The sequence below is a fragment of the Lepidothrix coronata genome, unplaced genomic scaffold, assembly GCF_001604755.1.
Source record: "Lepidothrix coronata isolate B3197 unplaced genomic scaffold, Lepidothrix_coronata-1.0 Scaffold2, whole genome shotgun sequence".
NCBI lineage: Eukaryota > Metazoa > Chordata > Aves > Passeriformes > Pipridae > Lepidothrix > Lepidothrix coronata.
This window is the reverse complement of record NW_016690182.1, coordinates 12,591,613-12,604,726: the sequence shown is the minus strand read 5'-3', so window position 1 is coordinate 12,604,726 and position 13,114 is coordinate 12,591,613. Positions and strand designations below refer to the sequence as shown.

At 58.8% G+C, this 13,114-nt stretch overlaps 1 protein-coding gene across 4 annotated transcripts in view; it reads right to left on the bottom strand.

Moving 5' to 3' along the window:
* The window catches only part of MID2 (midline 2), a 77,638-nt gene extending 64,548 nt beyond the window's left edge, over positions 1 to 13,090 (bottom strand). For 2 of the 4 annotated variants that reach the window (XM_017819406.1, XM_017819423.1), the window contains exon 1: positions 13,054 to 13,090. The gene's annotated coding sequence lies outside the window, so the exon portion shown is untranslated. Of the gene's footprint in view, positions 1 to 1,976; positions 2,069 to 12,985; positions 13,008 to 13,053 lie in introns of those variants that run through there. The other 2 variants (XM_017819414.1, XM_017819420.1) reach the window with 2 other exon arrangements.
* Between the last annotated feature and the right edge of the window lie 24 nt (positions 13,091 to 13,114).

Sequence of the window (13,114 nt, the reverse complement as noted above, 5' to 3'; positions counted from 1 at the left end):
CTGCCCTCGCTGCTTGCACGACTAGTTTTGGATGGGGTTTTCCTCCCCCTCATCCCCCAGGAGAATTACTCCCAATGTGTGAACTGCACATAAGCCTCAGTTACCCACGTGCCTGTATGGACCCAAGCTGGGATGCTCCAGTCCAGCACAAGCCCCCAGTCAGCACTCTCCTTCCTGTGGCAGCAGCTCCCTACATCCCTGCTCCCATCCATCTCGGGGTGCCCCTCCAGCCTCTCTGGTTTGGGGTGCTGCATTTCCCACCCCTGCTTCTCTCCCTCTCCTTCCTGATAACATCTCTGCTCGTGGAGCAGCTCCAGAGCCCCCACCACCCATCCCCCCAGGGATTTTGGTGGTTTACACACACACCAGCAGCCCTCGCCCCAGCAGGTTCTCCCTGGCACCCCCAAATACTCTGCCCCCGCCCAGCCTGTGCTACTGTCCACCCCCTTCTGCCAGCACTGCGGCCCAACACTTCCCATTGGTTCAAACAGCTGATAATCTACTCACAGCTGGCAGAAATCCATCATCCACTGCTTCTGGCAATGCCACAAAACCTTCCCCCCTGCATCTGCTTCCGATGCGGAACGAAGAGCCCTGTTCCCGTGGGCTGGGATGTGGGGAGGCTCTGGGCAACCGGAGTGGTTTTTTGGCCCAGTGTTAAACATCAGCTGCTGACATTGCACTCGTCCATCCCAACGGGACTTTAGCACAGGATGAGGCACAAACGAGTTGTTGTTTGAGTGGGTCGTGACTGCACAAGGACACAAGCCATGCTCCCTGTTCTCCCGTGCTGGTGCCAGCCTTCCAGCATGTTATCAGGATTTCATGGAGATCTTGACCAGGGAGCAGCAGGAGCTCCAGGAGCTTGTCTTGGGTTACCTGCACAGGACAAGGATGCTCTGGCCAAAGCCCACGAGCTCTCCACCTCATCCACCTCCGCGATGTCAGAGAGGCAAGCACCAAACGAAGCTCCTCTGTTTGACCTCCAGTGACATCCTAGTACATGTAATGCAAGACTTTACCTCTTTCCTACAAGTGAGGTGCCAGCTCCTGGAATGCTCTCACGGCACCTCAGCACGGCATGTGTCCACTAAAGGCTCCCCAGGGATTTGGAGCCCATGAGCTGCAAGGTGGATTAGGGAGGGATTCCCTGCAGTTTGCTCCCCAGCTCCCACAGCCACTCGGCAGGAATCACACCATGCAGATTCCTCAGAAACTGCAGTGGTTTGGAGACAGGCAGCAATGCTGCATGTCGCCCTTGGGGACATTATGGGGCAATTCCCACTGACACGGTGTGGAAAACTTCCCCAGCAACCTCCCTTGGTGGCCTGGAGGTCAAAAGGACACAAAAGGGACAGGGCATCTCTCCAGCCCCTCTGACTCAGCAGGTCCCTGGAGCACAGTGCAGTTGCTTCCAGTTCCTGGGGAACACCACAGCTCCCTGGGTCCCCTGCACTCCATAATCCATGAAAACTGGTGCTGCAGCAGCCAGGCTCAGCCTCTGGCAGGTCACAGCCCACCAGAGCTCTCCTCCCCATGCACTGCATGTGTCCATCCATCCATCCCATTCCTCCTGCAATGCCAAAACACACAGCCCTTGCCTCTCCACCAGCAGCTGCCACCACAGCTCAGGGGCTGAAACCCCAGCTGAAGCCGGGGGGGGGTCACAGCAGTGCCTGAGCCAGGGACATATGCAGGCACATGGCTTCGAGGGCTGCTGCAACGGCGGGAGGAGCAGCCCCACGTTCCCAAGACCATCACAGATGTGAGTGAGCCCCTTCCAGCCTGGCCCTTGAGAAAAGCAGCTGGGGACTGGGCACACCACCAAATTGGCAGGTCCAGTGCTCCCGTGGCCCTGGCAGCCCTGCCATCCCCCTGCCACCCCCCTGCAAATACTCCTTCCCTTCCTGCCACAGCACTCCACTGCTCCAGCTCTCACCATCACCCCCCCTCCCTCCCTCCCTCCCCTCCCTTACCTCTCCTGCAGCTCTGTGCTCTCCTGCCACCCTGTTGTCCTGGCCTCTCCAGCCGATGCTGTACAGCAAGAGAGCGGCTCCAGCACTCGTGCCAGCACCAGCAGCTCCCAAAACCAGCCCTGCTCCCAGCTGGCTCCAGCCAGACCACACATGGCAGCAGCCTTTTGATCCGAGCCTTTCTCCGGGCGCACCCTGTGGCTCCACGTCCTTCCCCTCTTCCTCAGCCACTGCCTGCAATGCAGCTCCAGCCTGGCCTCATCCCCACCACAGCCAGCAGCTCCTGGCCTGGCAAGAATGAGGGAGGGCATGGCTGCTGCTGCAGCTGGAGCTCTTTGGGCTCCAGAGCAAGGCAAGGCTGTTATCCCCCAGATGGATGCTGCAGAGATCATCCAGCCCCGCACTGAGAACCCCCAGTCCCGCACTGAGGATCGTTTTGTTAAGGAGGAGCATATTCCAAGGGCAAACCCCTCTGTCTCTCCAGAGGCTGGAGCAGTAGCAGCCTGCTCCAGCATTCACAGCCCCAGCGCTGTATTAGGCACCGGAATCCTTTGAGGTCTACACCCCACAAGCCACTGGGGTGGCTCTCCACTCCTGCGCTTTCTGCAGGACACCAAGTCCCAACGTGGGACGCTGGTGCTACTCATCCATGAGGGAGCAGGGTTCAAAGAGGTGCAGAGACATGACCATAGTGACAGCAAGGCTGGGCTCACGGCACAGCCCACCACGGGAAAGAGCCAGGAGGCACAGACACGCATCTGGGAAGGTTTTGGTGCTGCTGCCATGCAAGCATGACACAGTGAGGGGCCAGTGCATCCCAGCAAGGAGCCAGCCCCTCGCCAGTGCTCCCCAGGCACCCTGGTGCTGTGCAAAAGTCAAAGATCTACTGTGAGGGATGTTTTCTGAGGGACAGAATAATAACAGATCCTCAACCAAAGAAGAGGGGTTCCCCCTGCATGGCACGGTTCCATCCTGGCAAAGACACAGAGCCTGAGAGGGGCAGCCTGTGCCACCACTGTGCCCCCCAACCCGTGCTTTGCCCCTTTGCACCTCCTGACCTGTGCTGGGCAGTTCCACAGGGAAGGAAAACAACTGAACAGGGCCGTGGGAGCAAGAACGGCTCCAGAAGGGCTGGGAGCGGCTGTCTGAACCCAGGGCTCTGTCAGGTCCCCACTGGGCTCGGGGCTGCCGTGTGTCCTGACAGAGCCCCGAGGAGCGTGTGTGCCCCAGCCCTGCAGCCCACAGCAACACACGCTGCCAGCCACACCGTTTCAGTCCCGTTTTGCTGCTCGGCGCTGCGGCAGGAAAAGAGGCAATTCCAGCCTCCTGGCAGATCTCGGCCTCTGGCGCGGACGGAGGCTGTGACAGTCAGCCCAGAGCCTTGTTGCTGCCCCGACCCAGCGACCGCTCCAACCTCCCCATCCCGAAACGACAGATCAGCTCCGCTTCTGACAGATACCACAGAGCCGGGAAATCCAAAGGCCATTGTGCTGCTCTGTGCAAGGTTAAATATATCTGCACGGCTCCTTGGGCTGCATTCCTGGGAGGTGGAAAGGATAAACAAGGCTTCCTGCAGGAAGTGGAGACAATGGGGGGATAATTAGTGCTAATCCCCAGTGCAGAAACAATGCAGGTAGCAGATATTTCGGACTTTCACACCCACCCCCTCGCCATGCTCAGAAAGAGGTGCCCTGACTGGTGCAACTTGACTCCCAGACTGGTGTAACTGGGCTCCCTGACCGGATAAAAGAGACTAATGATATAAAATGAGGGAAGCTGCCGCAGCCGAGGGATCAGCCTGGGGCTTCACCACTCCAGGCTTACCCTGGCAAGAGGCTAGCATACAAGGACACATTCTGGAGTCACGTTTTTCCCAGAGCCAGAAGCTCCTGTCTCAAGCTGAGGGCTGTGGGCACCCACACACCGAGGGTCCCAAAGCAGGTCTGGGGACAGAGCTTGCACAGTGCCCCAGCCATGCTTTGCTTCCAGCATGGCACAGCTGGCAATGCCAACAGCATTTCAGAGCAACCACGAGCAAACTGCAAGGAGAGCTCCCACGTCACTGCAGAGAAGGGACCCCCACACCACCCTTGACAGCCAGCCAGAGGATGCCAGGGATCTGCTGTTCCTACATTTACTTCCTCTTCATTCCAGAGAGGGCCCAACCAGGGCTTGTTTTCAAATCATAACAATTTTTAATCCTTTTTCCTACCCTGGCCCCTTGGGAGTGCTCCATAAGCCAGCCAGATTTCCCAGTCCTCCTCCTGGCGCTGCAGAATGACAGAGGAACCCCGTGCTCCCCGGACATTTTTCCAGCACATTATCCAGGTCATTTAAAGCCTTTCAAGACAAAAAGCTCCCTGGCTCTCAAGTGACTCACAACCATTAGCATCCCTTTGGAGAGGGCTCTCTGCCCTCACCACTGCAGCACAGGAGCACTTTTGCCCTTTATCTCTAAATAAAACACATTTATAAACAAAAAAGCACCGATTCCCCTGGCTCAGAGCCACTGCCTGTCCCCGCATCCCACCCCCTGCTCGGAATGTCACAGCAGTGTCCCTGACACTTTGAGGCACATCCAACAGCAATGCCACACTCCCCATCCTCTGGGATCAGCCCTAGGCTCACTCCCTAACCACCCAGGAGATGTTGCCTGAGCCAAGGACACCAGCATGGCCTGTGTTGCTTCTTGGCACAGCTTTCCACAGCTCATGCCAGGCTGGGGATTAAGCACCGAGCTCAAGGCAGGTCTGGAGCACACACAGTCAGGAGAAACACTCAGCTCACCCTGTCACCCCCTGGATCAGCCTGCAGAGAAGGACCAGGGAAGAACCCTGAACCCAGCACAGGCTACATCCCAGAGCGTGCCAAACCACTTCAGCATCCCCATACCAGTTCCTGGAGGATTCAGACCACGGCAGTTGCCTCCATCACCCCTGTTCCTTGGCCAGCATGGCTCCACCAAGCTGCATCACTCCAAAGTCCTGCTCCCTTCTCCAAGAGGCAGCCGAGCTAATGTTGGGGGCACGCAGGGGCTGCAGATCTGCTGCCATCCCTCTCAGCTCTGCTCAGGTGCAATTCAGGAGATGAAGCAAGTAACTACAAAGGTAATTTCCTCCTGTCATCCCTGCTCCCTCCCCATGGGCTGCCGGAGGGAGGCAGAGGCTTCTGGTGACAAGAGGCATGGCACAGACAATACCTGCTCTCGTACTTCAACGAGTTCTTTAATGATCTGAAAGGAACCCAAAACACTCCCAATTTTGCATTTGTCACAATCACAGACAACGCCAGAGCCTCGCAGGGGCTGGGGTTTGACACACAGAGGTGCCTTCGCCCCCGAGAGCATCCGACACTCCTGATTCCCCATGGGAAGCTGCTGTGGCTCCACAGGCAGCCAGCAAAGCTCACAGCTGCTGAGGAATGACAAATGGACACAAATTCCCGGGATGCTGGAGGGAGCACAGCACTCTGCAGGGTCACTCCAGGACTGACCATGATGCTGGCCAGAGACTTGGGAAAGTATTGGCAGGAGCAAAAGAGTTTAAAAAATAATATTATATGTAATATATGAATCAGACTGCCATGCTGATGGTCTCCCTCATCTAAAGGCTGAAGCACTGAGCAGCTTTCCAAGCCCCCTCTCCTGCCCCCTGCCACCCCCACATGCAGCAAGGACACCAGGCCAGCATTGGAGATGGATCCTGTCCATGGCCAAGGGGCTGTGAGGAGTCCTCAGACCTGTGGCACCTCCCTCAGTGACACACAGCACCCTGCAACTGATGGGTGACCCCGCAGAGCATCCCAGTCACTTCCCAACACACAGGGCCATAACACAGTGATGACTATTCACGAGTTGGAGCTGCTAAAGGACTCAGATAAAAGGGATGGGAAAAGGCTGAAGATTTAATGCCAGAAAACCACAAATGTGTCACACATGGAGACAGGGGACACAGAGATGACAGCACAAGCACCCACACAACCCCAGAAGTTGGGTTCCTCCTTTTGCAGCATAGCAGAGCCATGGACCAGCCCGATGTCATTCCCAGAAATTCAGTTTTGCACTATCCACCAGTTCTCACAGATGGCACAAGGCAGCCCAAATGTTGGGAGAACAGGCAGACCAAGAAGGATCAGGTCTGGATTCAGGGGCCAAGAAAAATCACAGAGGATAAAAACAAGGAGCCTGTTGCTTCGAGAGGCCAGCCCTCATTATGGAGAAACACGAGAATTCCCAGGAGGAAAGCAAACCTGAGAGGCAAAGCACAGAGAAGCAGGGATCCCAGAGAACTTCAGTCACGTCCTCTGGGTGCCCACTGGCCTCAGAGCCATCTCCCACCACTGGTCACGAAGGAGAAGGAACACAACAAGGAAGAGGATTCTGGCAGGATTGCTCCTCACAGAGTTGTACAGCTCAGCACTCACCACCCTCCTGCCAGACAAACCCTGTCCCGTTCTCCTTCCTACAGGCACACAAACACTTCCAGCACAAGGGAGCAGAGCTGGAGCCACTGCAGCCAGGGAAAACATCCAAGCAAAAAAAACCCTGAGAACACGTTTCTGGGAGGGGAAAACAGCAAAGCAGGCAGAGAGGCACCAGTGGAGAGCGCAAGGCCGGGCCCCAGCGGAGTTTCTGAGCCGGTCGGGATCCTCGCTCGGTGCTCCAGCCCCTGTACACACCGTTTGGCTCCAGGAATTGCCGGCAGCACTACAGCACAGAGAGGGGGGAGAATCCCTGGCAACACGGAGTAGGAGCCTGCGTGTTCCAGCCGGAGCTGGGGAGACGCTGACGTGCACACAGGATGCTCCCGGGACGTGCATCCAGAGCAGCTCCCACAGCGCCCCAGCGCCGGCTTCAAGCATCAGCTGCTTAAGATAAACAAAATGCCATTATGTGGCCTGAGCCAATGTATTTCTGCAGCAATCCAGAGCTTTGGGATTCCTGCTGCACCTGGGGAGCACGGGCACTGTGCTGGCCCACCACGCTCCCAGGTGAGAATCCAGTAAGCCACAGAAATGCCGAGGTCTGCAGGGAGCTCTGGCAATGGAGACTGACTCACCTGGGGTCACCTGGAGTCAGCTGCCCAGGACTGTGACCCACTGGGTTCTGAATACCTCCACGGATGGAGACTCCACAGCCTCTCTGGGCAGCGTTTCATCAGTCTCAGAGTTAAAAACACCACATTTTCTCCCATGAGATTTCAGCCAGATGCAAGGAGTTCAGAACAGGAGGTGCAGACACCTCATCCAAAGCCGCAATAACAGGGCTGTGACCACCAGCAGCCCTGGCTGCCCTTGAGCACTGGCTCAAGGTCAGGTTCCATCAGGATAAATCATCTTGTGTAGGACTTCCAAAGTCTGGATCCACGTCTGCTCCCTTGCATGGGAAACAGGTCCAGCACCGGGGCTCTGGAGCACTTACAGGAGGAATGTGAAGCTCCTGTGCCTGTCCTTTTCCTCCCCTGTACCTGTTCTTTCCCCCTTGCATGGGAACCTGCAGACCCCTGCCACCCTCACTTGCCTCCTTCCCCCTCTCCCAAACCATCTGCTAACAGCCAGAGCTGGAGAAAAACTGCTGATCAAAGGCCAGAGAGCAGCTCCCACACACCCTGGAGCCTTGGACACCCTAGTGGGCAAAACAAATCCTGGGGCAGGGCACAGTACCCCAGGCAGCACGAGCACCACAGCCAGCAGTGCCACTGTCACGGTGTCACACTGGGGCTCAGCATCACGACAGCATGGGGGGCAGTTTGAGCCAGCACAGCATCCAGCCAAAACCCCAGCCTGCTCCTTAATGATGTGTTGAGCCAGGTCAGCCTGGCTCAAAGCCCCGAATTCCTCCCTCCCAGGAGGCCCAGCGGGCAGCAAACCAGAGCAGCTGCCCAGAGCCCCATGCCCGGAGCTCAAACACCGGTGCTGCCACTCCAGCCCACCCGTGCTCCAGGTTCCTGAGCACCCTTTAGATGGCCCTTCCCTGCCTCACTGCATTCAGCCCTGTAACACAGCCAGATTTGTGGGGTTCTTTGAGGATCATCCATGAAATGCATTTAAGCTGCTCTGCGTCTCTTTGAAACTGCAAAAAGCTAATTTATTCCTCAATATCCCTGCTGTGCTGTCAGAGGATGCTGCAGGCTGCAGCTTAGAGGGCTGACAGGTCCACACCTCCCCTGTACCCCCACAGATCTTCCCCAGCTCACACTGACTGCACTGGGCCTGAACCCTGCTCCAGCCAGGCCTCTGCCTCCTGCCTGAAGGTAATTTTTTCCTCTTCGGTCAACCAACTCAAAATTGGGTTTGTGCATTAAAGTGAAATTTAATTTCTAGGCCATTACCCCAACGTAGTCTAGTTCCTGTGTCTGCAAAATGAGGAATAAACAAACAGACTGAGCAATTCATTTCCCTCTTAGACACAAATTTCAGTTATAAACAAGAGTAATGACATTCTGCAGAGGCATGGAGCCCATTTCATTTCAGGATCCCACGGAAAGCGGGCAAAGCTGTGGGACCCCCAACACAGCTGGGCACACAGTCCTGCTACACGTGCTCCTGCATGGCTGCAACACACATCCCTGGGATCTGCCCTCAGAGTCTCACTGATGCAGCAAGTTCCCATTTATTTCTCACACTGGCTTTTTACAAGCCTCTGCATTTTCCTCTCCCCCCTCAAGATGATAGTCCAGACATTGAGATCTACAAAATACACAGTTTTGAGACCTGAGAGCTTACAGCATCCAACTGCAACGCCCATAAAAAAAATCCCAGAAAAATCAAAAACTCCAGCTCCCCAAAAAGACAAACAAAAAGCCCGCACAACTCCCCCCCACCCCCACTTCCCTTCAGTCTCTCTACTGAGTGTAAAAAACTCAGCAGCACTTTAACCCACATGGTGACAGCAGCGTCCCCATCCATTCACAGGCTGCTCTGGCACATTCCAAACAGACCCCATCCACACCCTCTTCCTGTCCAAGGGCGGAAATCCCACGGGAAATGCCCAAAAGGAAGCGAACCAGCTGCCACCACCCAGTCAGGAAGACCTGGCAGCCACATCAGGCTCCTGCAGCAGCTCCTCACTGGGACCTCCCAGCCAGAACAGCTTCAATAATAAATAGTTTCCATTGGGAATCACCCTCCACAAGCCGTTTCTACTTCAATTTAACAGACAGGGACAAGAGGTTTACCTCAGGAAAAGGTTTTTCACGCGGAGGGTGGCAGAGCACTGGAACAGGCTCCCCAGGGAAGTGGTCACAGCCCCAAGCCTGTCCAAGAAGTGTTTGGACAATGCTCTCAGGCACAGGGTGGGATTTTCGGGTGTCCTGTGCAGGGTTGGACTTGATGATCCTGATGAGTCCCTTCCAACTCAGCACATTCTATGATTCTGTGAGAGGGATGACAGCTTGAGCGAGGACTCCGAAGGCAGGAGGGAAGCAGGAGACAGAGTGACAGAGGGATGCCTCCTGCACCCAGGGAACCGTCAGGTTTGTTTGCTCAGGGAGGAAACCAAGCCCATGGTGACATGGGGACCAGTGAGCTGCACAGAGGCCAATCAGCACCAGGGCTGAGACTGCACAGAGAAGAGATGAAAAGTGGTTCAGTCTGACCTCCCACCAGCCCCGGCTGCACCAGCTTTTTGTCACCAAGCTCCATCCTCACACTGCAGTGGTCCCGAGGGCCAGCAACCTGCTCCTCTCCCTGCTGCTGGTGGGCCTTGCTGGGGGCTGCCTTCCCCCCAGCAGTGAGCCGGGAGCCCCAGCTAAGCTAGGGCAAGGCTGTCCCCATCCTGGCCACTGCCTGGCCACGGGGCCTGGACACAAGGCAGGGCCAGAGTGGAGGCGGTGACGGAGCCCAGCGCTGCCAGAGAGCACAATTGGCTGTTTCCTGAGAAAGGGCAGCATGTCCAGAGGCACAAAAGGGGCCATTCTGCTGCCGGCCACGCTTCGGGGGCCAGGGGCTGGGACCAGATGCCAAAGTTGCCACACAGGGCCCTACCCCTGGCACCCCAAAGGCCAGGGCTGCAGCATGCCTAGCTCTGCCCCATGTCCTCCCAAGCCACACTCTCAGGGCTCAGTACTGTCCCCCTCCCTACACCCATGGGTAAGGCAGGCCCAGGGCTGCTGGCACAAAGATCCAACCCAATGTTTCCAGCACTGTGCAAGAACACAGGCAGGCGCCCAGGATCCAAGGGGTGAGACGCTCTCCCCACGCTGACAGAGCCCCTCGCCCTCACACAGCACAAGGCGCCTTTCAGCGCCACACAGACACCCCATTCTCCCACTGCTGACCTTCTTGCCCTGACATTTTTGGGATCCAGGCTCCACAGCAGCAAGTGAGGGCACTGGAAGCAGAAGCCTGAGGCCAATCATCGGCGTCCCCACGTGTCCACTCACTAATCGGAGGGGCCGAGAGAGCTGCTCACTTGCACAAGATGACAGTACAGCTAGGAACTCATTAGGTTCCAACACACACTTGTTTTCCAGGGGGAAGAACATCAAAACCAAGGAAAAGCAGCCACATAGGCTCCAGCCTCCCCAAGGCTTTCACTCCACAGGAGGGAGCTCAGGGAAGCAGCCACAGACTCTCTCGCCCCAACCAGGGGAGCACCAGCCTCGGAGGGATTCTGAGCAGGCAAAGGTGGGTTTGTTATCGGCAGCAGCAACTCCCTCCAGAGGTACAAAATAATCACAGTGCTCATCAGCTTTACTTAACGAACCGGCTGTGCAGCCTGCAGAGATAGTTCTGGTTCCAGCATCTCTGATGGGACAACTGAGAGCCACAGTCTCACCAATGACCAGCCTCTGGGATGCGCTGACTGCCCAAAGCCAGGGTCTGACCCAAGCAATAACAGGCTCAAACCCCCCTCCCCACTGCAGTGGCCCCGACCAACAGCTCAGAAACCCACGGAGAGCCCAGGGGAAAACCTCAGTGAGGGTTTGGAAACATCTCTCCATCCCTAGAGGGGATGAGCAGGAGACAACATAATCCCAGTTTTAAAAATAAGTCATTTATCAGTCCCAGGGCCGATCCCACCCTGCTCACAAACACGGACATGCACACACACCAACACACACTGCTGGCACACCCCAGAGCCGTGCCTGTGCCACGGAGGCCAGCACGGCTTGCCCGGAGCACGCTCTGCAAGGCAGGGATTTATCACCCACTGCAGCTCCATTTCTTCTCCAAAGCAGCATTTCCAAAGCAGGATGGATGCGGGCTGTGCACACACACGGCCTCCCTCCCTGCCGCCGTGGAAGGCTCTGCAGGACCCGGCTCCGATCGCAGCCGACACACCCAGGGCTCTGTAACCACCTGCCTGAACTGAAGCAGCTGCTGCTGCCACTGGCGTGAATTCCTCCTTCCTCCTCGTACTCCTGTCCCACTCGCTGTCTATTTCCAGGAGCATCCTCAAGGAACACCCCCTCGGCGCACTTTCCAGCACCACTGCCGGGGCCAGCCCCTCGCCCTCCGTGCCGTGGCCGGTGGTGTTACCACTCGGTCAGGGGCACGAGCCAAGCGAGGAGCCTCGAGTCTGCTCCTCGCCGGCAAAATGCAGCAGTGACAACCTCAGCACAGAGCCCACGGCACCCGCGGGAGCCGGAGTCAGCTCCGACACGGAGCGAGGGTTGCTGCTGCCGGAGCTGGGGTACGGGCGGAAGGGGCACTGCTGACCACAGCGGGAGGGTCAAGGAGCAGCTCGAGCCCGCGCTCAACGGTCCCCCGAAGGCAGGCTGACGGGTCGGTGGCACCTCCCGGCTTTGCCAGCCGCTGCCCGGTGATGCCCCCCTGCCACCCGGGAGCCGGCAGTGCCCCGTGCTCCGGCGGGCAGCGCTGTGCCAGCTCCCGCCCGGCTGCGGCGGCTCCTCCGGCAGAGCCGGTCTCCTTGAAGCCGCCTTCCGACAACAAAGGCTCAGCCGAGGTTTCGGGCTGGCTGAGGAGGCCTGGGAGAGAGCCAGGAAGGGCAGGAGCCATTAACGCCGGCGTGTCCGGACTTGAGGGAATGACGGAGCAATCAGAGCCGTTTGCCCTCTCCAGAAACTCCGCAGCCCGCTGGGCAGAGCGGCCCTTCGCCGCGCTCCAGCCCTCGCCAGCTGTGCTCTAGCCCTCGCCAGCTGTGCACATCGGGGCAATAAACCTGCGGTCGGGATGTTTTTTTGAGGCAAAACACAAAAATAAAGCGCGAGGACGAGGAAATTCCGTTCTCGCGTGTCACTCAGGCACGTTCTCCAGCAGCTCCACAGATCCTCGGCGCCAGCAAACAGGCTGCGCTGCCAGCCGAGCAGCGACACCCCAAAGCGCGGGCAGTACCCCGGGAATGTCCCCCGGTGCATCGGGGGGCTGCGCTATCAGACCCGCACTTGTGCCGTGTCTCCCCGCCGCGGCTCCCGAAGCGCCGGTCCCGGAGCCCGGCACCATTTAACTTCCATGGCCCCGGAGTTTATCAGATTCCAGCCGCGCTGGGGCGAGGATCGGGGCAGCACCGGCCCCGCACCGGCTCTGCGGCAGCGGCGGGAGCCCGGCACCGCAAACCGCCGGGATCGAAGTACGGGCTGGGAGGCGAGAATGATGCGACACGCTCCACCGGGAAAAGCGGGGCGAGGGGGAACGGCGAGAGCGGGGGGGAGACGGGGAGGGCGCAGGATCCCCTAAACCCGCGGGCAGGAGCCGGTATCCGGGGCCCGGCGAGTTAGTGCCCGCTCCGCCCGGTAACACATCGCCGCTTCCCAGCGGGACGGCTCCCGGCGAACCGAGGGACCGGGAAGGCCGCGGGCAGCCCTGCTGCCCCCGCCGAGCGGGGACAGGCCCCCCGGGTCTCCCCGCCGAGCGGCGGAAGGTGCCGGGGCGGGCCGGCAGGCGCAGCCGGGAGAGCCGAGCGGGAGCGGGGGGAGCCGCCACGGGCACCGGCTCCCGGGAAGGGCGGGAACCCCCCGACCCCGGCACTTGCTGTAAACCCGCGGGAAGGGCCGCGCCGGGGCCCCGTCGCCCGGCTCTGCGCCCCCTCCCGCCCCGGTGCCGGTACCTACCGGCGGGCCGCGGGAGCCTCCCTGGCCCCGGGCTCGGTGCCCCCTCCCGCCCCGGTGCCGGTACCTACCGGCGGGCCGCGGGAGCCTCCCTGCCCCCGGGCTCGGTGCCCCCTCCCGCCCCGGTGCCGG